Source organism: Acartia tonsa, chromosome 6, assembly GCF_053477335.1.
Source record: "Acartia tonsa isolate MP-2025a chromosome 6, ASM5347733v1, whole genome shotgun sequence".
Lineage (NCBI taxonomy): Eukaryota > Metazoa > Arthropoda > Copepoda > Calanoida > Acartiidae > Acartia > Acartia tonsa.
This window is the reverse complement of record NC_137265.1, coordinates 8,688,974-8,711,789: the sequence shown is the minus strand read 5'-3', so window position 1 is coordinate 8,711,789 and position 22,816 is coordinate 8,688,974. Positions and strand designations below refer to the sequence as shown.

The 22,816-nt window shown below is 32.5% G+C and overlaps 1 protein-coding gene across 7 annotated transcripts in view; it reads left to right on the top strand.

The window, feature by feature from the left end:
* Positions 1-22,816, top strand: part of LOC145321755 (uncharacterized) — a 75,994-nt gene that overhangs the window by 965 nt on the left and 52,213 nt on the right. The gene's annotated exons all lie outside the window — the stretch shown is intronic.

Here is a 22,816-nt window from a genome sequence, read left to right as displayed (position 1 = left end):
ATGTCTGTTTTCAAAGACATCTTTTGAAAGATATTATTCAAAAAGTAAATTTTAAATTAGAAATCTATGTAATAACCAAAAAATCAGCTAAATTATCACCTTTCTAATTTAGGCTGTTGAGGATTTTTTTATCCTTGTTGCAAATCTTTCAAATTTTAGTTGTCATGCAAAGTATCATTAAACTTTATATCAATGCAGGTGTTTTCTTTAATGAATTTCTCTGTTGATAAACTAGGATGTAAATATTCAATGTAAGAGTTTGAACAAATAATAATTGTTTTTATATAATAATTAATTATGTATTATTTTGTATTATACTAGCGGCTACGCCCCTAGAGGCCTCTATGGGCACTTGAAGAGGGGGGAAGTGAATTGGAGAAACCAATTTCTTGATTTAGATTTTTAAAAAAAATGTAAAAAAAAAAATTGGGGTGGGTAAACTTATTTTTTGGGGGGGAATGTTTGTCCCCTCCCCACTCATTTTTAATATGATAAAAAAATAAATTGAAAAAAAAATTCGGGGGGGGGGTGCGTATTTTTTCTAGGGGCGGTTTCACTTGAGAGTGTGGTGGTACCCTCCCCCAAAATAGTTATAAACTTTCCCGGGAAATATCAGAAGGTACCCTTCGTTACAAACAAACAGACATAGTTCTACTTTGTATTATAGATAATATTAAAATGTATATTAGCAGCTTCGCTCTTACCCTCGAAGAGCTAAAATGAGCGGCCCCCTTCCTCTTACATTAAACAGCTTAAAACCACGAAAAGACTAAGCTTCTCAGATAAGAAAGTACTAAAATGTTTAGGATATTTTGCTTTAGACAAAAAAAAACCTTTCTAATTCTATAACAGGATTAAAATTTTTTCAAGAAAAAACTAAAATTTTATTCAGCTTATTTATTTCTTCATTTTTTTTCTTTATTTAATTAAAACAAAGTTGAATAACTTTCTTATTACGAAAAAATAAAGTATAGCAGTATCCATGAGGCTCTAGTTTCTTTTTAGCCTAAATATGCCTCTTAATTTAGTTCAGAGAATTCCTTTTTTGCATTAATGCTTATTTTTAATAAGCATGGTGATTCCTGTATTAGTTAGGTACGATTTAGAAAGCTTAGCAACTCGAATCGTTATCAGAATATACGTACGTCCATTTAAAATTTTGTTGATTTTTTAAGTTATAAATATGATATCAATATCCTATTCATCTGATTTTTAAAATACTGATTTCTAATACAACAAGGTACAATGTTATAAGCGAAGCATCTCTAAAACAAAGTCCTAAAAATGTAAGTATATCCTTGAACTGTACTCGATATCTCGATATCTGACATGACATATAGTAATTAGTTTGACATACCATAGATATAAAATAGCCATGCTGTCAACTAGATATATTATTCAGAATATTTGCAAATCAAAATATTACGTTTATTTTTTAAATAATCAAAAAGGGGGGAGCGGATGTGCCACTTTTTGAAACCAAAACTAAAAGTCAACAAAGGAACTCAACTAAAAAAAGAGTTACAGGTCTGAGATTTTGCATGGCAGTTGCTTTATAGAGGTACAATTTGGAACTGTGAAAAAACGGCGGCACAACCGCCGAAAACCGCCGTTTCCCGCCGAATTTTTTTTTGCAATTTCTCGGCGGTTTTCGGTGGATGCGCCGCCGTTTTTTCACTGTTCCATATTGTAACCCTATAAAGCAACTGCCATGCAAAATCTCAGACCTGTAACTCTTTTTTTAGTTGAGTTCCTTTGACTTTTAGTTTTGGTTTCAAAAAGTGGCACATCCGCCTCCCCCCTTTAATTAACTCATCTATCCCTAGTAGTTTTAAAATCTGACAAGTAGTGACAAAACTTTGTCTAATCTGAGTTTTGACAGGTTTTCCTCAGGTTTTAATCTGCCCGCCCCTCATCAATCAACTCTGACATTTGATTACATTTCGTCAGATTGTAATCTGACGAAACCTGTGTTTTTGCGCAAAAAGGTACTAAAACTCAGATTACTCAGGATTTGCCGCCAAATTTTTAATCTGTCAGGGGGGATTTCAGATTATAATCTGACGAATCTGACTCAATGTGAGCAAAGTTCAGGTGATTAAGATCGTAATCTGTGATTAAATTGACCCTCAAAATTTGCCCAGTTAATCCCTTATCGGACATTTGATGACAAACAGTCATACTCTAACCTGACATTTGATGACAAACAGTCATACTCTAACCTGACTTTTGATGACAAACAGTCATACTCTAATCTGTCAATTGATGACAAACAGTCATACTCTAACCTGACTTTTGATGACAAACAATCATATTCTAATCTGGCATTTGATGACAAATGGTCATACTCCTAACTGACTTGTAGTGACAAACAGTCATACTCTTATCTGACATATGATGACAAACAGTCATACTCTAATCTGACATTTGCAGACAAACAGTCATACTCTAATCTGACATTTGCAGACAAACAGTCATACTCTAATCTGACATTTGATGACAAACAGTCATACTCTAATCTGACATTTGATGGCAAACAGTCATACTCTAATCTGACATTTGATGGCAAACAGTCATACTCTTATCTGACATTTGATGACAAACAGTCATACTATAATCTGACATTTGATGACAAACAGTCATACTCTAATCTGACTTTTATTGACAAAAAGTCATACTCTAATCTGACATTTGATGACAAACAGTCATACTGTAATCTGACATTTGATGACAAACAGTCATACTGTAATCTGACATTTGATGACAAACAGTCATACTCTAATCTGATATTTGATGACAAACAGTCATACTCTAATCTGACATTTGATGACAAACAGTCACACTCTAATCTGACATTTGATGACAAATTGTCATACTCCTATCTGACTTTTAGTGACAAACAGTCATACTCTAATCTGACATTTGATGACAAACAGTCATACTCTAATCTGACATTTGATGACAAACAGTCATACTCTTATCTGACATTTGATGACAAACAGTCATACTCTAATCTGACATTTGAAGACAAACAGTCATACTCTAATCTGACATTTGATGACAAACAGTCATACTCTAATCTGACATTTGATGACAAACAGTCATACTCTAATCTGACATTTGAAGACAAACAGTCATACTCTAATCTGACATTTGATGACAAACAGTCATACTCTAATCTGACATTTGATGACAAACAGTCATACTCTATACTGACTTTTAGTGACAAACATTCATACTCTAATCTGACATTTGATGACAAACAGTCATACTCTATACTGACTTTTAGTGACAAACAGTCATACTCTAAACTGACTTTTAGTGACAAACATTCATACTCTAAACTGACTTTGAGTGACAAACAGTCAGGTTAGAATATGACAGTTTGTCATAAAAATTCATACTCTAATCTGACTCATAATGATAAATAGTCATACTCTTTATAAAAATAATGATAGCAATAAATTCTACAAAATACAATATTAATTACACAATATATATAACAACTATAAAATTAAGTGATGGTACTCTTCAAAAAATTCGGTTGTTCTAGTTGTGCAAATGGGTCAACAGAAGTAACTATCATAAAAGATTTTTTTATGGGACAATCTTTTAATTAAGTTATTCTATTGAAAATTGTCAAAATTATCTCTTTCTTGGTTTCTCATTTCTTTGTTTGTGTGTTGACTGCATCAAAAATGTTTTAATGTAGTTTTATGATTTTCAAAACCACTTCAACATCAGACAAAAAAAAATTATCAACAACCTGACATTGAAGTGATTCTAAAATTTTGTGGTTAATTATTTTTTGGCAATAGAAAAACTAATTAGAAATAATTACATATCATCAAATAATATCTAAAGGTATAGTTGCATGATTGCATTTAAAAAGTATGATGGCTAGCATAAGTAACAAAAATACCATCTAACATGTATAATTTTGTATTAAAATGAATAACAATCAATTAGGCACCACCCAAATACTGTTTTTGTGAAAGCAGGACTGCCATTTATGTTGCATATATCCAAAAAATATGATTTTAAAGTCTTGATATTTTAAAAACTACATGGTAGAAAATTGAAATTATTTCAAATATATGTCCTATAAATGAACTATTAAACATAAAAAATAAGCAGTTCACAAAATTCAAGTTTAAATGCAATTAGTGCAACTACACCTTTGATGCAAAAAAATAAGGAAAAATTAAATACTATTATTTAGACATCTATGAATATTAGCTAACATTAACTAAACAATTTATTAAACTAAATAATAATAATATATCTGAAATTAGAAAACTAACCAACAAAGAAAATACACCATTTTTTTGTCTGTTTTTGTAAATGTAGAAAAGATTAAGATTTACATAGTGCTATATTTTGAAGTAGTTTCTATATCTTTTTAATGCTAATCCATATTTATTTATTAAAATTTTTAAAACTTTCAGTCTGTATGTAAATTTTTTATGTCCCTATGACTGTCTCATGTCTGCCTATATAAGTATGTCTTTATATCTGCCTGTCCATCATATCTGACCCTCTGGCTGTCTTATGTCCGCCTATGTATGTCTGTCTTTCTGTCAGTCTGTACATCTGTCTAAATATATGAATGTCACTGTCTGTCCTTCTGTCAATGGTCTGGTTGTCTATCAATCTGTCTTTCCCCTTTCTGTAAATCTGTTAGCTCATCTGGCTGCCAGTCTGTATCTCTGCCTGTTTGTCTGTCAATATGTCTATGTATATGTTTTTCTGTCCATATGTCTGTTTGTCTGTATATCTTTCTGTCCATCTATAACTGTCCTTCTGTCTTGTTTTTCTGTATTTATAACTTTTTTTAAATTGAAATTTATTTTATACTTTCAGTCTGTATGTTCACTTTTTCTGTCCCTTTTTCTGTCTCTACATCTGTCTGTTTGTTAATATGTCTGTCTATCTGACCATATGTATGTCAATATGTCTGTCTGTCTTACCAGCTATCTGACCATATGGATGTCAGTCACTCTGTTTGTCTTACCAGCTATCTGACCATATGCATGTCAGTCAGTCTGTTTGTCTTACCATCTGTCTGACCATATATGTAAGTCTGTCTATTTCTTCATATGTCTGACTGTCTATCTTAAAACCTGTCTGACTTAAAACCTGTCTGTCTATTTGATCCTTTTGTATGGCTGTCTGTCTATTTGTGGATCTATCTGTCCATTTGATTATCTGTCTGTCTGTTAAAAGTTCTCTGTCTATCTTTGTGTCTGTCTGTCTGTATTTCTGTAAGTCAGTCTGTCTGTCTGTTTGTAGATATGTCTGTCTGTTTGTCTTTCCGTCTGTCTATTTTTCCTGGTATCCATCTTTATTGGATTTATATTATTGTTTTCTGTATGAACTAAATTTTTGTTTTACTAGTAACCAGGATCAGACGATAGATGATAAAGGGAGAAATAGGTTGTGCTAAAAATCCGTAAAGGTGAGAGTTTTAAGGTTAAAAAATAGTAGTAGAAAACCGATAATATTTACTAAATATATGTATTTCTTATTGAAAAGAACTATAGACAATTTTTTTTAAGTTAACATAAATTTTTATCATTCTACTACTGTTTTTTTACTTAAAACTACTCACAATCTTTACAGATTTTTAGCACAACCTACTCTTCCCTTCATGTAAACACCTCAGTTACAACTGAACAATAACCCCTTTTATTGGTTAGTATTGTAGCAAATAGGTTTTGATACTGATACATTTTTACACTAGGATGTGTAGCGAGGATCTCAAAAACTGCCTAACAGATATGGTTCCACTTTGCAGTTAATAGTTTTAGGTCTAGGGAAGAATTTTAAATATTTGGGAGGAGAGAATCTCCCAACTTTAGATAAAAAAAGAGCCCCCTCCCCCCCCAAAAAAAGAAGAAGAATATTTAAGAGTCTCCTAGGGGCATTTTTACTAGTTCTAATGTTAAAGTAAAAGGATCTCTAACTATGTATCTTTCAGTCTGTTTGTTAAAGTGTAGATTCTCAGAGGTCCTGGAAGTGTTTATAACTAATTTGGGGGAGGGTACCAACACCATCCCAAGAGAAATGCTCATCTAAAACAAGGATGACAACATCCATAAAAGCGAAGCACTGAAACGGTAGGACAAACGGACATTAACACTTACATAGTGTCTAAAAAAGAGTCGAAGCAAAATTGTAAGTAAACTTGTTGAAAAACTTCTTGATACAGGATAATGTTTATTGAGTTTATGGACATACTTACATTTTTAGGATTTGATTATAGAGTTGCTTCGCTTAAAATATTGTTCTTTGTTGTCCCAGGAATCAATATACCAAAAATCAGATCAAACGGATAATTAGATCACATAAAAATTTGCTGTTAAAAAATTAGAAAAATCAACATGTTTAAAATGGACGTACGGACATTCTGGTAATGATTATAGAGTTGCTACGCTTTCTAAATCGTACCTAACTACTACAGGAATCATCATGCAAAGTTTGAAATCGATAGGACAATTCTAACATGCCTAAATTAACGAATAAAAGCTATCTATCTCGGACGGACGGACGGACGGACCGACCGACCCTAATTATAGAAAAGCTTCGCTTTTAAAAATAACTCCTCCCCCCCCCCTCAATTTTTTTAAAAAACTATAACTAAAAGTGCTAGGGTTGACTTCCCGCTGGCCTCTAGTGGCGTAGCTTCTAGTATATTGTTATTGCAGAAAGACAGAATAATTTAACTAGTATTGATCCAATACTGTATCCTTTGATTTTTCGAATTTTAATGTATTTTTTCAGGGATAAGAAAATGGCCGAAAAATTGATGCACATAAATCCCAAATGATGATACACAAAATTACTCCTTCTGTAGATTATAATTATTGGTTAAAACATTAGGACACTCGAACAATAAACCAACCAATTACTAATTAATAAAAGTCCCCTAAGTTGTTGTGCCAATGAATGAGAATAGTTATTTCTTTCATCGTATTATAAACGGCTTTCCGCGGATATAGAATGTACAATTATAAGATTAAAACCAGTTTTTTAGCCCTGAGGTGCCGAAGGCACGGGCTAAAAAAACTGGTTTTAATCTTATGATTGTACATTTTTATATTCGTAGAAAGCTGGATATAATACGATGCTAGACATAGTTTTTTCGTATGGATGAGAACCGGTTCCTATCCACCGGATTCGAATAAATACGAGAAAACGTAATTAAAAACCTTTGGGGACTAGTGTAATAAACAGTTAAATGTCCCCTCCTACCCTTGTATGCATATCATAAAGTTTTAACAGGAATTCAAGGGATAGGTCAATGAAAATACATTTATTCATTTTCCCAATGATTATAAACAAGATATACTACCGTAGAATGAATTTATTTGTTAAAAAGTTTTAAATGTACCAGTTTAGAAAAAAAACATCCAAATTTAAGTGTTTGAGCCATCGGTAGAATACTTTGGGTACCAGCATAATTTAAAGTCCAATGTCCCCTCCCTCCTTATTACAATAATACCAAAATTTTGTAGTACGCTTTCTTATTCATTCCCTCAACACTTTGAGTACTTTTATTAACTTATGATTAGTCAAATAATATACTAGCAGTTTCCAAACATTTCAACCCTTCTTTAGAATAAAATTATTGGTTGAAAAATTTAGACTCTGCTAGTTAAGAAAGAAAAAAATTCAAGTGTCTGAGTCAACAAAAAATAACTTTGGGTATCAGCATAATTTTTAGCCCAATGTCCCCTCCCTCCTTGTTACAACAATATCAAAATTTCATAGCACAATTTCTACTCGTTTCCTCAACAATTTTATTGAACTTTGATTAGTTAAGTAATATACTAGCAATGTCCAAACGTTTTAACCAATAATTATATAATTTAGAAGGGGTATATTAATGTATTATCCATTGTCCTATCCCTTAATACATATATTTACAGATGACCTTGATTAAAAAAGGTCACTTTTAATGTTTAGAAGTTTCTTGAAAATAGGTTGATTCTAAGCTGTGAGGGATTATTTATAGTATTCATTATATACAGTTTACTAAGGATATTTGTTTAGCTTCGCTTCTACAAGTAAGAGCATCCTTTAAAAATCAGCCCCTCCCCTTTTTTTAAAATTATGAAATCTTTTTATCATTTATGTATGAACATACATACCCCAATTCTATAGAAGCTTCGTTTTTAACGAGAAAACAAGGATGGTAACATACAAAAAGCGAAGCTTCAAAGTGACAGGACAAACGAACATTACCACTTGTAGAGATCTAGAATAAAATTGAATGTAGATCCATAGGATTATACTATGGACGGCTGAACCAACCCCAATTATACAAAAGCTTCGTTTTAAAACAAGGATGACAACATCCATAAAAGCGAAGCATTGAAACGGTAGGACAAACGGACACTATCACTTGTATAGTGTCAGAACTGAATAATCAGAATATAAATGTATAATAGTCTAAGAAAAATTGTAAGTAAATTTGTTGAAAAACTGATGGTACAGAATAATATTTATGGACATACTTAAATTTTTTGGACTTGATTATAGAGTTGCTTTGCCTTTAATATTGTACTTTGTTGTTCCAGAAATCAGTAGATCACATAAAATTTGTTGTTAAAAAAGTAAAAAAATCAACATGTTTAAAATGGACGTATGGACATTCTGGTAATGATTATAGAGTTGCTACGCTTTCTAAATCGTACATAACTACTACAGGAATCACCATGCAAAGTTTAAAATCGATAGGACAATTCTAACATGTCAAAAATAATGAAAAAAGCTATCCGTTACGGACGGACGGACGGTCCGATCATAGTTATAGAAAAGCTTCGCTTTTAAAAACAGTAATAATAGCCAGGGATCTAAAGGGATAAGACAATGGTAGATAAATTGATGTATATCACCAATGATGATACACAAAATTACCCCTTCTGTAGATTAGAATTACAATTAGATTACAATAAAAATCAATAAAAGTCGCCAAAGCTGTTAAGTTAAGGAATAAAAAAACGTTATTGTTAAACTTTGGGGACTTGCACAATGTCCCCTCCCTCACTAAATAGTAGAGTATTTTTGCATTGATAAAATTTTTATAAGGGAAGCTTTTCTATAATTCAGGTCCGTGCGTCCGAACTTCCATAACGGATAGCTCTTTAGGTTAGTTTAGTCATGATATAATTGTCCTACCGATTTAAACTTTTCTCCTTACGATTTAAATGATTAATGTCGTCGACTATATAGCTCTTAAAATGATACTCTTGGCTGACATATTATCCACAATCTATTTGCCAGGGATATTAGAGATTCAATTTAAATTCCCTTTCCACAAACTAATTATGTTTATCCAGGGATCATAGGGGATAAGACAATGGACGGTATATTATGATATTAGAGGGAAATTTTAGACTGTCAATTACACAAATACTTAAAGTTTTAAAATCACGTTTATCTATTCGTTGGATTAAAACTTTAGGTACTTTTATTTGATTTTGATTGGTTAGTTCTTTAAAAGCTTCAAATGTTTCAACTTAAAGTTAATCTTCAGAAATGGTAATTTTGTTTATCACTTAGTTGTGTTCGTCTTATCCCTTAAGATCCATGATAAAGTTACCCCTTCTGTAGTTTAAAATTATTGATAGAAAATGTTTTTCTTGTTAAATGCGTACTTTGCTCTTAGTTTGATTTGTTTTAATAAAAAATCTAAGTTGGGTAGGGATAGATTAATGAGAAGAAAAAAATAATATTTGCAGTAAATTGTTTGATATCAATAATACAAAGTAGCTTGATGTCTGTCTGTCCGTCTGAAGCTTAAGATCTCGGTAACCACAGAACCGATCGGATTCTACTCTTTAGGGTATATACCTATTGGTCCTCTGGTGGTTTTAAGTTATTTTCTAGGGGGGGTGGGACACCCCAAACCCCCCCAAAAAATGAAAGTCCCTAGAGGCTAGGGGCGAAGCCGCTAGTTTATATATATTTGAGGTATATGCATATTAAGAAACAAACTTATTTTCTTCTCTTTTAATTACTTTAAACTTTAAAATATACCAGCGCGCGGTTGCAAACCTAACATTTAGGAGCTAGGGAAGGGAAGAAAATAGTATAAAACCATCGCAGGACTAATATAAAGTTTTCCAAAAATAGAGAACTCGATGGGTTAAGTAGCTTTAGAAGTCTTAAGCTACAGATATAACAAGGATGACAACTTCCATAAAAGCAAAGCTCTGAAATGGAAGAACAAACGAACATTAACATTTGTAGATTGTCAGAACTAAATTAGCAGAATATTAATGCATCAGTACAAACAATATTGTAAGTAAATTTGTTGCAAAACTGCACAAATAGATGATACTGTTTAAGGACATACTTACATTTTTGGGACTTGTTTATAGAGATGCTTTGCTTATAACATTATACCTTGTTGAAATAGGAATCAGTTTTCAAAAAATAAGAAGAATCGAATAATTTTAACATACAAAAATTTGTTATCAAAAAAGTTAAAAATCGACATGTTTCAAATGGACGTAGGGACATTCTGGTATTGATTATAGAGATTGTACCTAACTAATACATGAATCATCATACAAAGTTTGGAATCGATAGGACAATTCTAACCTGTTTAAATTAACGAAAAGAGCTAACTTTCTGTGACGGACGTACGGACGTACCAACCCTAATTATAGAAAAGCTTCGCTTTTAAAAACATTACTTCTTTATATAATAGGTTACGTCCCCAGAAGGGTGAGGGTGTAGTCCCAAATAGGAATTATGAGAAGCTACACTTTAAAAAAAAATCATATCAGTGAAGTGGTTTAGGAGATCCTTCGTTACACAAAGACAGACACATAGACATCTTGTTACCTTTACATGACATAAACTTGTTAATAATAACATTCTTATTGAAAGTTTAACTTTTAGTTTTTAGAATGTTTGTCTCTGCAGAAATAATTATAATAAATGCATATTGTCAAATGGTCACAAATAATGTGAAAACCTAACCTAATATTAAAACAGCGAAAACAGTAAAAGTGTCTAACTTTGACGTCAGAAAAAATTAACAATTAACCAATGAGAGGCCGCTATATATTTTACCATTGTGATTACTGGCTTCTCATTGGTTAATTGTTAATTTTTTCTGACGTCATAGTTCCGACAATTTTACTGTTTGGTATAAGATCCAAGTAGTAATATATCCATTATGCTACGATAAATTGTTGCAGCCGAACCCTGCCTTTTTCTCCTCACATTGTTACTCCCATTTTTCTAAAACAGCTAATTATACCAAAACATGTTATTAAAACTTAACTTAATTTAACTTAGATTATGGTTATGAATATGGGAACTGACACATTTATTGCAGATAATCTAAACTAACCTTTATACTTTATTTTTTTTAGAGGGTTATAAATCAGGGATACGATTTTAAACAATTTTGCATTAAATGAATATGGTTATTTTAATTTGCCTAAAAATTTATCAGAGTAAAATGTTACAGTTGAACGGGTCTACCTTCAAACTAGAAAAGGTTTGCTTTAAATTTTAAGATTTGTGACTTTATCTAATTTACTTATTTATCTAATAGTTTATGCTTAAGGTAGGGGAAAGACAATGGCACATAAAATATTTTCCAGTATGGTTTCATAACCGATTAATATCCAGTGGATTAGAACCGGTTCTCAACCATACTTAAAAATCATGTATCATAGCGTATTATATCCAGTTTTCTATGAAAATAAAAATGTATAATCATAATATTAAAACCAGTTTTGTTAGCCGGCGTCTTTGGCATCTCAGAGCTAGTTTTAATCATATAATGCGTTCAAATGCATTGTAGAACCAGTTTTATATTTATTTCTTATAATACCAGGTTCTTAACAAGCCCCCCCCCCTCCCCCCAACCCCACTTCTCCATGGTTACGAATTTAATCTGGTAATACTCGTCCCATTTCCTCATAACTATACCCTTCTATATTACTAAATGTTTGGGTTGGTATCATATTATAATATAAATCACCGCAAATATAAGTATTAAATAAATAAAATTTCAACAAAGTAATACAATTCTAACCTTAGGATTCTTTCAAAAATTGCACTTAGATTTCGTTTTAGTTTGTTTGTTTATTATTATTTTTGATCTTTGGTGAAATGGTGATTATGATTTAGCATTAAAAACCACGACATTTTTATATTCAAAACTTATTCATTATATTGATCATACAATGTCGAGATTATTATTGCTAAAATATCTTTCATGTAACTGCAAAATAAATCAATTAACAACTTTGTTTTAACATATCTGTTAAAATTAACTTTTACTTTAAACAAAACACATATCACAATCTTCGAAGTTCACGCTTTGCAGGTCAAGCCAATACTAGCCGCTAGCGTCATATGCCTCCCTTTTTACATTCCAAATCCCTACCCCCATTTAAGATGAAAGGCAATACATACATCAGAGAGAAATTCAATTATTATCAGGGATCTAAAGGGATAAGACATTAATGTGATTTAGATAACTTAAAATCAAATATTTTTTATCTACTCTTTAATTTCAGGGATCTCAAGGGCTAAGACAATCGCCGATAAATTGATGTTCATCCCCAATGAAGATACACAAAATAACCCCGTCTTTAGATTACGATTAGAGGTTGAAACGTTTGGACACTCAACTAAATGAACCAACCAATCAAAATTTAATAAAAATCCCCAAGTAAGTTAAGTCAAAGAATAAGAAAACGTTATTATAAGACTTTGGGGGCCAGTGTAATAAACAGCCCAATGTCCACTCCCTCCCTGAAATATTTGAAATATCTACCCATCCCTCTGGCCGTTCATCGAGTCTTCATTTTAAAAGACTAAAAATGTTAAAAAAGATTTTATCCCCAATTAGAATAAAATTAGCATAATATTTGAATTGTAAACCTAGATATTTAATTACATCCAAGAAAGGTCACAAGGCAAATAAAATAAAGAGTAACTGCACTGTTGATCAACAATTTTTTTGGCTGGAAAAACATAGTTTGAAATTTATAGGACAATTCTAACATGCTTAAATTAATAATGAAGAGCTATTAATTACTGACCCGACGGTTTGAAAGTCATACTGGAATAGATATTTATCTCATCATATTATATATTGCCAAGGTCTTTTAATAATATGTGGCCTAGACGAGGTGAATTAAATGGTAACTTCGTTTTGAGAAACAATAATAATTTAACTATCCCCTTTTCTCGAATTAACTTAGTAGAGAGGCTTCCTATTTGTTCATTTCCAAAGATATGGAACAGTTTTGACGACCGTGATAATATAAAAAATGCCTTAAACCTAAATCAATTTAAGAGTAAGCTAAAAAAATGCCTTCTAGCAAAAATAGACATAACATGTTATAGACTTCTTTGCCGTTCTTGCCACCTAAGAATGTAAAACATTTATTCTGTCTGTTCTACAAGTCTTCACTGATTTACCCCTCATATTAATTATAAATGTTTTTAGTCAATATTACAAACACACATCATGTTACTTTCCCCTCCAATTCCCTTCCTTACAATTCCACATTATAATCCCCATCATATATAATGCGTAAGTTCTTATTTTAAATAATTAAGCTTCATGTTATCTAATATATTTTTTTATCATTTTTTTCTTATCTGCAAAGGCTACTTAATATTACCTCGAGAGAGATTAATTAGTCCTTTGACACGAATTTTGAATGTGAATACTATTATCTTTATTATTAAACTATAAGTAATCATGATCAATTTTATTGTTTGTTTGTGATTATACCATGTAATGTATATATATTTTTTTGTATGTGTCATAAAATAAATATTTCATTTCATTTCATTTCATAGACAGACATATTTGCCTGTAATTGTAAATTATTTCAATTTGATGCTATACATGACTTTTTCAGTATGGCATAGAACCGGTTCTTATCCAGCGGATATAAATCGGTTAAGAAGTCATACTGGAATAGTTATATAGTGCATCGTATTATAGACAGCTGTCCTCGGATATTAAAATAGAAAATTATAATATTAAAACCAGTTTTGTGGGCCCTAAAGGGCCTTAGGCCTGTGCTAAAAAACTGACATTATTCTTTATGATTTTTAATCTTGGGAAAATGTAATAAATGGCTACACATGACTTTTTCAGTATGGCTTAGAACTGGTTCTTATCCAGCGGATATAAATTGGTTTGGAAGCCATATCGTATAGTTATTTATCGCATCGTATTATAGACAGTTGTCCGCGGATATTAAAATGGAAAATTATAAGATTAAAACCAGTTTTGTGGGCCCTAAAGGGCCTTAGGCCTGTGCTAAAAAACTGACATTATTCTTTATGATTTTTAATCTTGGGAAAATGTAATAAATGGCTACACATGACTTTTTCAGTATGGCTTAGAACTGGTTCTTATCCAGCGGATATAAATTGGTTTGGAAGCCATATTGTATAGTTATTTATCGCATCGTATTATAGACAGTTGTCCGCGGATATTAAAATGGAAAATTAAAACCAGTTTTGTGGGCCTAAGGGGGCCTAAGGCTCATGCTATAAAAACAGAACATTAATTTTATGATTTTTAGTTCAATAATCATAAAAATTGTCTTTAATATGATGCTATATATGATTTTTAAGTATGGCTTAGAACCGGTTCCAATCCATCGGATATTAATCGGTTTGGAAACCATACTGGAATAGTTATTTATAGCATCGTATTATAGTTAAAAAGGGATCGTATTTTAGACAGCTTTCATTTAACCCTTAACGGTTGGGGGGGGGGGGGACGTTGAACGCCCCCCTCCCCTCCAGTTTTTTCTATCTCATTTTCTGTGTGTGAAAGATAAAGAGCCCAAACTGCGTGACTTTTTAAGTATGGGTATGACTCATAACTGAGATTTTGAAATTTTTTAATATCTCCATCCTGGCGGGAGCTGAAATTTGAATTTTATATTTCTAATATAAAATTTACATAAAGATAAACATTTTCTGTAAAAAAATGTTCTTCTAGCTTCAAAAATAAGAATGTACAGTCGTTTGAAATTTTTAAGTAAAAAAGGACCTAAAACAAAGGTTCTTAAATAAAAAAGTGAAGGTAGCGAAAATTGACTTTGACTTATTTAAGGTCGGAAATTCATTATCAATCAGGGGACTTGCACAAAATTTTTTTAGCCCTCTAGCTCTAATAGGAACTTAGATAATAATTTTTAAGATTTCTCATGAAAGCGAGTGTTCCTCATTTTCAGGCAATAAAATATTTTCTGTAATAAAATTTTTGGAATGCTAATTCTTAGGACAACAAAGTACAATGTTGTAAGAAATGCATTTCTATAACCAAGTTTTAAAATGGGACTTGTATACATATTAGGGTGGGTTGGTTTTGGATATTTTTTTTCTGAGGCCAAAGCGGAGATCTGCAAATAATTTGTATAAATATAATACACCTCTGGATGATTTAAAATTTATTTTAAGTCTTAAAACCGCTGACGACCAGACATTAAATTGTATAGCTATTTGTAAATGGGAGTCAACAATTTATTGAATCAGAACTATGGCTTCATGGTGCTCCCAGTAAAGGCATTGAGGAGTAGAATCAGGAACTTCTGACCGTTTCAAAAAATCTCGTTCCTAGCCTGAGAAAATCTAAAAAACCTCTACAAATTGGACAATTCTCAATAAACCTTGAAAATTTGTGGTTTTTTAGTGATTTCTAAGGCTAGGAACGAGATATTTTGAAACGGACAAATGTTCCTGATTCAGCTCCTCAAGGCCTTTCCAGGGAGCACCATGAAGCCATAGTTCCAATTCAAAAAAATTTTGAATGTTGTCTTTGCATATTAATAAGTAATGAAATTTATTTTTTATTGGTCGCATTCTAAAACTTAATTTTTTAAAATTCTTTTTCGGTCAGAAATTTTTTAACCCTTACAGATCGGGCCCCTATTCCCACCTTAATAGATCGTGGGGGGGGGGGGGTCATATTGACCCCCCCCTCTATCTCGGCTTCTGTTACAGATAAAGACGTAAAATTTTTTTCTGGTGGTTTATGTGTATTTTTAGAGAAAATTACTTTTTCTAGTCATAGCGATCAGGCCGCTCCTTAGCCGCTTTTTAGCGGCCAGCCGCTAAATTTTAAAACAGCTGTAGAGCGGCCAATTTTGCAGCTAGGATGACCAAATTTTAGGACGAACTTTTATTTTTCATAACAAAAAAATTACTTTTTCTGATCATCGCCAGAAAACGGCAAATAACGGAAACCGCCATTTTCGGCGGTTACGGCGGTAAAACGGCAGTTGGCGGCGCCAATTAATATTTTTATCTGTTAATTATTGCTCAAGGATTTACCAAAAAAATTTATAGGTCTCTAGCTGTAATAGAAGCCACGATATTCATGATATATGTCTGTATTAAAAGCCGGACAAAAATCTGTCATAAAGTCGGTCAGGGTGCGGTCAAACGGTCATAACACCACTTTTCTCATTCACCAAAAAAATTTTAGGTTTCTACCTTATATACAAAGTCATAATGTAGAAATTAAGATTTATTTAGAATTTTTTTTAACCCTTAACGGTCGGGGGGGGGGGCGTTGAACGCCCCCCCCTCCGGTTTTTTCTATCTCATTTTATGTGTGTGAAAGATAAAGAGCCCAAACTGCTTGACTTTTTAAGTTTGGGTATGACACATAACTGAGAGTTGGAATTTTTTGAATATCTCCATCCTAGCGGGCACAGGATGCCAGCAAACCTGGCAGGGTCATCCAGTTAAAGATCAAAAATATTTTTTTTGACTTAAACAAAGCATTTTATCTTACCAAAATACTAAAATATCCTCTAGTAGTACATCCTCACATTAAATACAGGTGTTCAAGACAATTTCAGGTTCCAGGTATGATCCTGCAGGTCCTGATCCTCCAGGTCTCCAGAAATCTTTAAAAGGCTCCTGTGGCCGCAATTTTTGACTTAGAGACTTCAAATTTTAAACTTAAGCTTTTCTTACATGTCTACATAATGTATTAAAATTTCATAAAGATCTGCCGCCGTTTTCCCGCCGACCGCCGACTGCGGTGGCTGGCAGCTGCCAAGTACATCTGCGGCCGCTGAAATTTATGTTTTGATATTTCAAACATAAAATTTACATAAAAATAAACATTTTCTGCAAAAGAATTTTCTTCTAGCTTCAAAAATAAAAAAATTACAGCCGTTTGAAATTTTTAAGTAAAAAAGGACCTAAAAACAAAGGTTGTTAAATAAAAGGGTGAAGGAAGCGAAAATTGACCTTGACTTACTTAAGGTCGAAAATTCATCATAACACAGGGGACTTGCACAAAATTTTTTAGCCCTCTAGCTCTAATAGGAACTGAGATAATAGGGGGGGGCGTTGAACGCCCCCTCCCCGACTGATTAAGGTGCGGCAAGGGGCCCGACTGTAAAGGGTTAAATTTTGGTGCTACCCAACCGACTTTGACCGGACACCACGACCGACACAGACCAGATATCCTAATAAAATCAACTCTTGCCGACGTATAATTACTAAACTTAAAAAGTCATGAAGTCACAACTTTCTATCTTACCTACAAAAAAAATGACATTGAAAAAATAGACCCCCCCCCCCCCCCCCCCGATCTGTAAATGTTAAGGTTAATTTTATCTGTTGCATATCCCCTCTTTGTCTAATTCCGATATGAACCCAACCTAATACATATATATTCTGATTATTCCATTCTGACACCGTTAATGTTCATTTGTCCTATTGTTATCAGATGGACAGACAGATGGACAGACAGACAGACGGACAGATAGATGGACAGACAGATGGACAGACAGACGGACAGACAACGAGACTGACAGACAGACAGACGGACAGACAGACGGACAGAGAGACAGACAGACGGACGGACAGACAGACAGACAGACGGACAGACAGATTGACAGGCAGATGGACAGACAGAGGAACAGACAGACGGACAGACAGACGGACAGACAGATGGACAGACAGACGGACAGACAGACAGACAGACAGACAGACAGACAGACGGACAGACAGACGGACAATGCTGACCATGAATATCAGACAGGCGGATAAACAATGTATAGACTAGATGTACATATTGTCATATGAATTATCACTGAAATTTCAGCTTTCTAGCAGCCGAGAAAATCACATTTACTCACTGATCAACTGGTGGATAAAATGTATTATAGAGTAGCTTCTCTATAAATTAATCAATGAGTACCTTCATTGCTATAAATGAAAGACAATAGCTAAATTAAAGACACATAGCTAAAAATCTTGATCAAACAAACTGACAAAATACCCTTTTAAGTAGCGAGGCTTCTGTATAATTTGTTCGTTTGCCTGTCCGTTATTAACCCATTAGTGACGAACCAGGTATTAAAACCTGGTTCCACCCGGTTCCAGAAAATGTTAAAAAAACGGTTTCCAGTCTTCAAATTGCATCATTCTCAGTATGAATCCACCCTCTACTACCCTGGTTTTAATTTCCCCCTGGAGCAGGCAGTTTTGCTTACTTCCGTTTGCCGGTATAGCTCAACAAAATTTGAAAACCACGAAAATTTTGGTGAATTCAAAATACCCCTTCTAACTTTTTTGTTTTTATAGTAAAGTCGCTGATTTTTTTCGTGAAATCTGATGTTTATTGACAAGTACATCTATTTGTGAATTCGTTTTATTCAAATTATTAATTTTTATATGATTTTTTTATCGTTTTTTTACGCCATATTATGACCCGGTTTGGCATGGCCATAAATGCCCAACAGTTTTAAAACCCTGCTCGGTTTTGGTTTTATTACCCGGTTTTAACTTTTCAACCATTAAATATTTTTTTATGATTTATTATTCTTGAGCCACCCTAATCAGTATACCCTAGTAATCTCTATACGTGTCCTCCAATATTTTTATGCTGGTTTTCTGATATGTATTACCCAATTTTTATATGTTCTTTTTTTGTAGTGTGTTTGTTTTAAAACTTCAAGAGACGGGTTTTTTTAAACTGAAAACGGCGGCACCTATAGCTGAAACATTAAATTGGATATAAATTGCTTCGTATATTACCTGTAGCTCTATAGATTACATGAGGTTGTGTAGTTTTCAATTACGGATCGTTTCAAAGTTCTAAAAAGTGTTCATCTCACTTTGGGCGTTCAAAAATTACATTTTTCATTTTTTTGTCGAAAAAACCGGGTGTTTACTTCAAAACCAGGTTTTAATGCCCGGGGAAACCGCCCAAAACGGGTCAAAATGCCTGTTGTGCATTTATGGCCTTGCCGAACCGGGTTTTTTGCAACTTTCCTGTGCACGCCACTAGAGCAAAATAAAAAAATACGTTTTCCGTTTTTACCATTATAAAGCTTCCCTGAGATTTTCAGCTCGATCGGCCCATAAAAGTGGCGCTCGGCACTAATGGGTTAAGTCATATGTAACAGTCACTATGGTTACAATGTGATTTTTCCGGCTAATATTTAAGATAGACCTGTGCCACTCTAGTCTAAACATTTCATTTCCATCTGTCTGTAACTCATGCTTTAAAAGTTAAAATTATTTTAAAGGTTTCTTTGATTTTGAAAAATAAGTTATAAAGTGTATGTTTAGTAGTTTAGATGTCATAACAAAAAAAAAGAAATAGAATATGTAATAGTTATTTGATGCATCATATTATAAACAACTTTCTGCTGATAAAAAAATGTACATGGTGTTTCAAGAGAAACATCTTTTTAAAAATATTAATTATGCATTGAAAATAAAAGAATTATATGAAATGCCTTATATATTTGGAAAACCTGTTCTGGGACATTTATGTATCAAATATTTAAAAATGATTTTTTCAACAATTTATTTTGTATGCATAATTAAGATTTAAAAAAAATGTTTCTCTTGAAACACCCTGTACAATTACAAGATTAAAACCAGTTTGCTACAACAATGTGTCTTATTCGGTAATTTCCTCAACTCTGACTCCATGTCAATAAATGTCATATATATTACTTTTGTTAACAATGTGTCAGATTAGGTATTTTTCTCAACTCTGACTCTATGTTACTAAATGTCATATATGACTTTTGGTAACAATGTGTCAGATTAGGTAATTTTCTCAACTCTGACTCTATTTCACTAAATGTCATATATGACTTTTAGCAACAATGTGTCAAATTAGATAATTTCCTCAACTCTGACTCCATGTCACTAAATTTTAACATTTAAAATTATTTCCTATTAAAAACATCATATAATTAAAGTAAAAATTTGTGTGTCGACCTCTAAAGTTCTTTTGATAACTGGGCTTTTAATCTATAAGATTTAGTTGAAGTAAAAAATGACGAATGATATGATTGTTATATGTCAATTATGGAAACTTTTTATGTATACCATAATAAATGTTTTAACAGCAAAGTTAGAATAATGTGTCAAATTAGATAATTTCCTCAACTCTGACTCCATGTCACTAAATTTTAAAATTTAAAATTATTTCCTATTAAAAACATCATATCATTAAAGTTAAAATTTGTGTGTTTGTTATGTAAGATATCTTAAAAAGATTTCTAACAGTAATTTGATTTTTGCCCAAACTCTACAAGTAATGTGCCTAACAAAGCTGCAGTCTTTTTTAATGTCTCTTGTATTATTACATATTACAAAAAATAAAAACTAGCAAATGCAATACACTTTGTGCTTTAGATGCCGCGGGTTCTAGCTAGACTAATGGATATGGAATATACATGAATATTATGCCAGGGAAGAAATTGTCATCAATGTAGGCTATTCATTACTGGTCAGTTCATTTATCAAGTAAAGAAGGGATGGGATAAAGGAGGTGGATGGATGGTATCATTGTTTTAGTCCGCTGGGCTGGGAGTTTCACTTTAATTGAGAATATAAAAATCTTGTTTCATTCAAGAAATTATAAATCCATTGCTAGACTAAAGACCATCTGGAAATTTTATTTTCGTTTAAAATGTGGCATCTGAGGAACAATGCCTCCAACTTAGGTAATTTCCCCAACTCTGACTCTATGTCACTAAATGTCATATATGAATTCTGATAACAATGTGTCAGATTAGGCAATTTCCTCAACTCTGACTCTATGTCACTAAATGTCATATATGAATTCTGGTAACAATGTGTCAGATTAGGTAATTTCCCCAACTCTGACTCTATGTCACTAAATGTCATATATGAATTCTGGTTACAATTTGTCAGATTAGGTATTTTCTCAAATCTGACTCTATGTCACTAAATGTCATATATGATTTTTGGTAACAATGTGTCAGATTAGATAATTTGCACAATTCTGACTCTATGACACTAAATGTCATATATGACATTTGGTAAAAATGTGTCAGATATGGTAATTGCCCTAACTCTGACTCTATGTCAATACATGTCATATATGACTTTTGGTAACAATGTGTCAGATTAGGTAGTTTTCTCAACTCTGACTCTATGTCACTAAATGTCATATATGAATTCTGGAAAAAATGTGTCAGATTGGTAACAATTTGTCAGATTAGATAATTTCCTCAACTCTGACTCTATGTCACTAAATGTCATATATGACGTTTGGTGATATTATGTCAGATTAGGTAATTTCCCCAACTCTGACTCTATCTCACTAAATGTCAAATATAACTTTTGGTAACAATGTGTCAGATTAGGTAATTTCCTCAACTCTGACTCTATGTCACTAAATGTCATATATGACTTTTGTTAAGAATGTGTCATATTAGGTAATTTCCCCAACTCTGACTCTATGTCACTAAATTTCATATATGAATTCTGGTAACAATGTGTCAGATTAGGCAATTTCCTCAACTCTGACTCTATGTCACTATATGTCATATATGAATTCTGATAACAATATGTCAGATTAGGCAATTTCCTCAACTCTGACTCTATGTCACTAAATGTCATATATGAATTCTGGTAACAATGTGTCAGATTAGGTAATTTCCTCAACTCTGACTCTATGTCACTAAATGTCATATATAAATTCTGGTTACAATTTGTCAGATTAGGTCATTTTCTCAAATCTGATTCTATGTCACTAAATGTCATATATGATTTTTGGTAACAATGTGTCAGATTAGATAATTTGCACAATTCTGACTCTATGACACTAAATGTCATATATGACATTTGGTAAAAATGTGTCAGATATGGTAATTGCCCTAACTCTGACTCTATGTCAATACATGTCATATATGACTTTTGGCAACAATGTGTCAGATTAGGTAATTTTCTCAACTCTGACTCTATTTCACTAAATGTCATATATGACTTTTGGTAACACTGTGTCAGATATGGTGATTGCCCCAACTCTGACTCTATGTCACTAAATGTCATATATGAATTCTGGTAACAATGTGTCAGATTAGGTAATTTCCCCAACTCTGACTCTATCTCACTAAATGTCATATATGACTTTTGGTAACAATGTGTCAGATATGGTAGTTGCCCCAACTCTGACTCTATGTCACTAAATGTCATATATGAATTCTGAAAACAATGTGTCAGATATTGTAATTGCCCCAACTCTGACTCTTTGTCACTAAATATCATATATGACCTTTGGTGATGTTGTGTCAGATTGGGTAATTTCCTCAACTCTGACTCTATGTCACTAAATGTCATATATGACTTTTAGTAACAATGTGTCAGATTAGGTAATTTCCTCAACTCTGACTCTATGTCACTAAATGTCATATATGACTTTTAGTAACATTGTGTCAGATTAGGTAATTTCCCCAACTCTGACTCTTTGTCACTAAATGTCATATATGACTATTGGTAACAATGTGTCAGA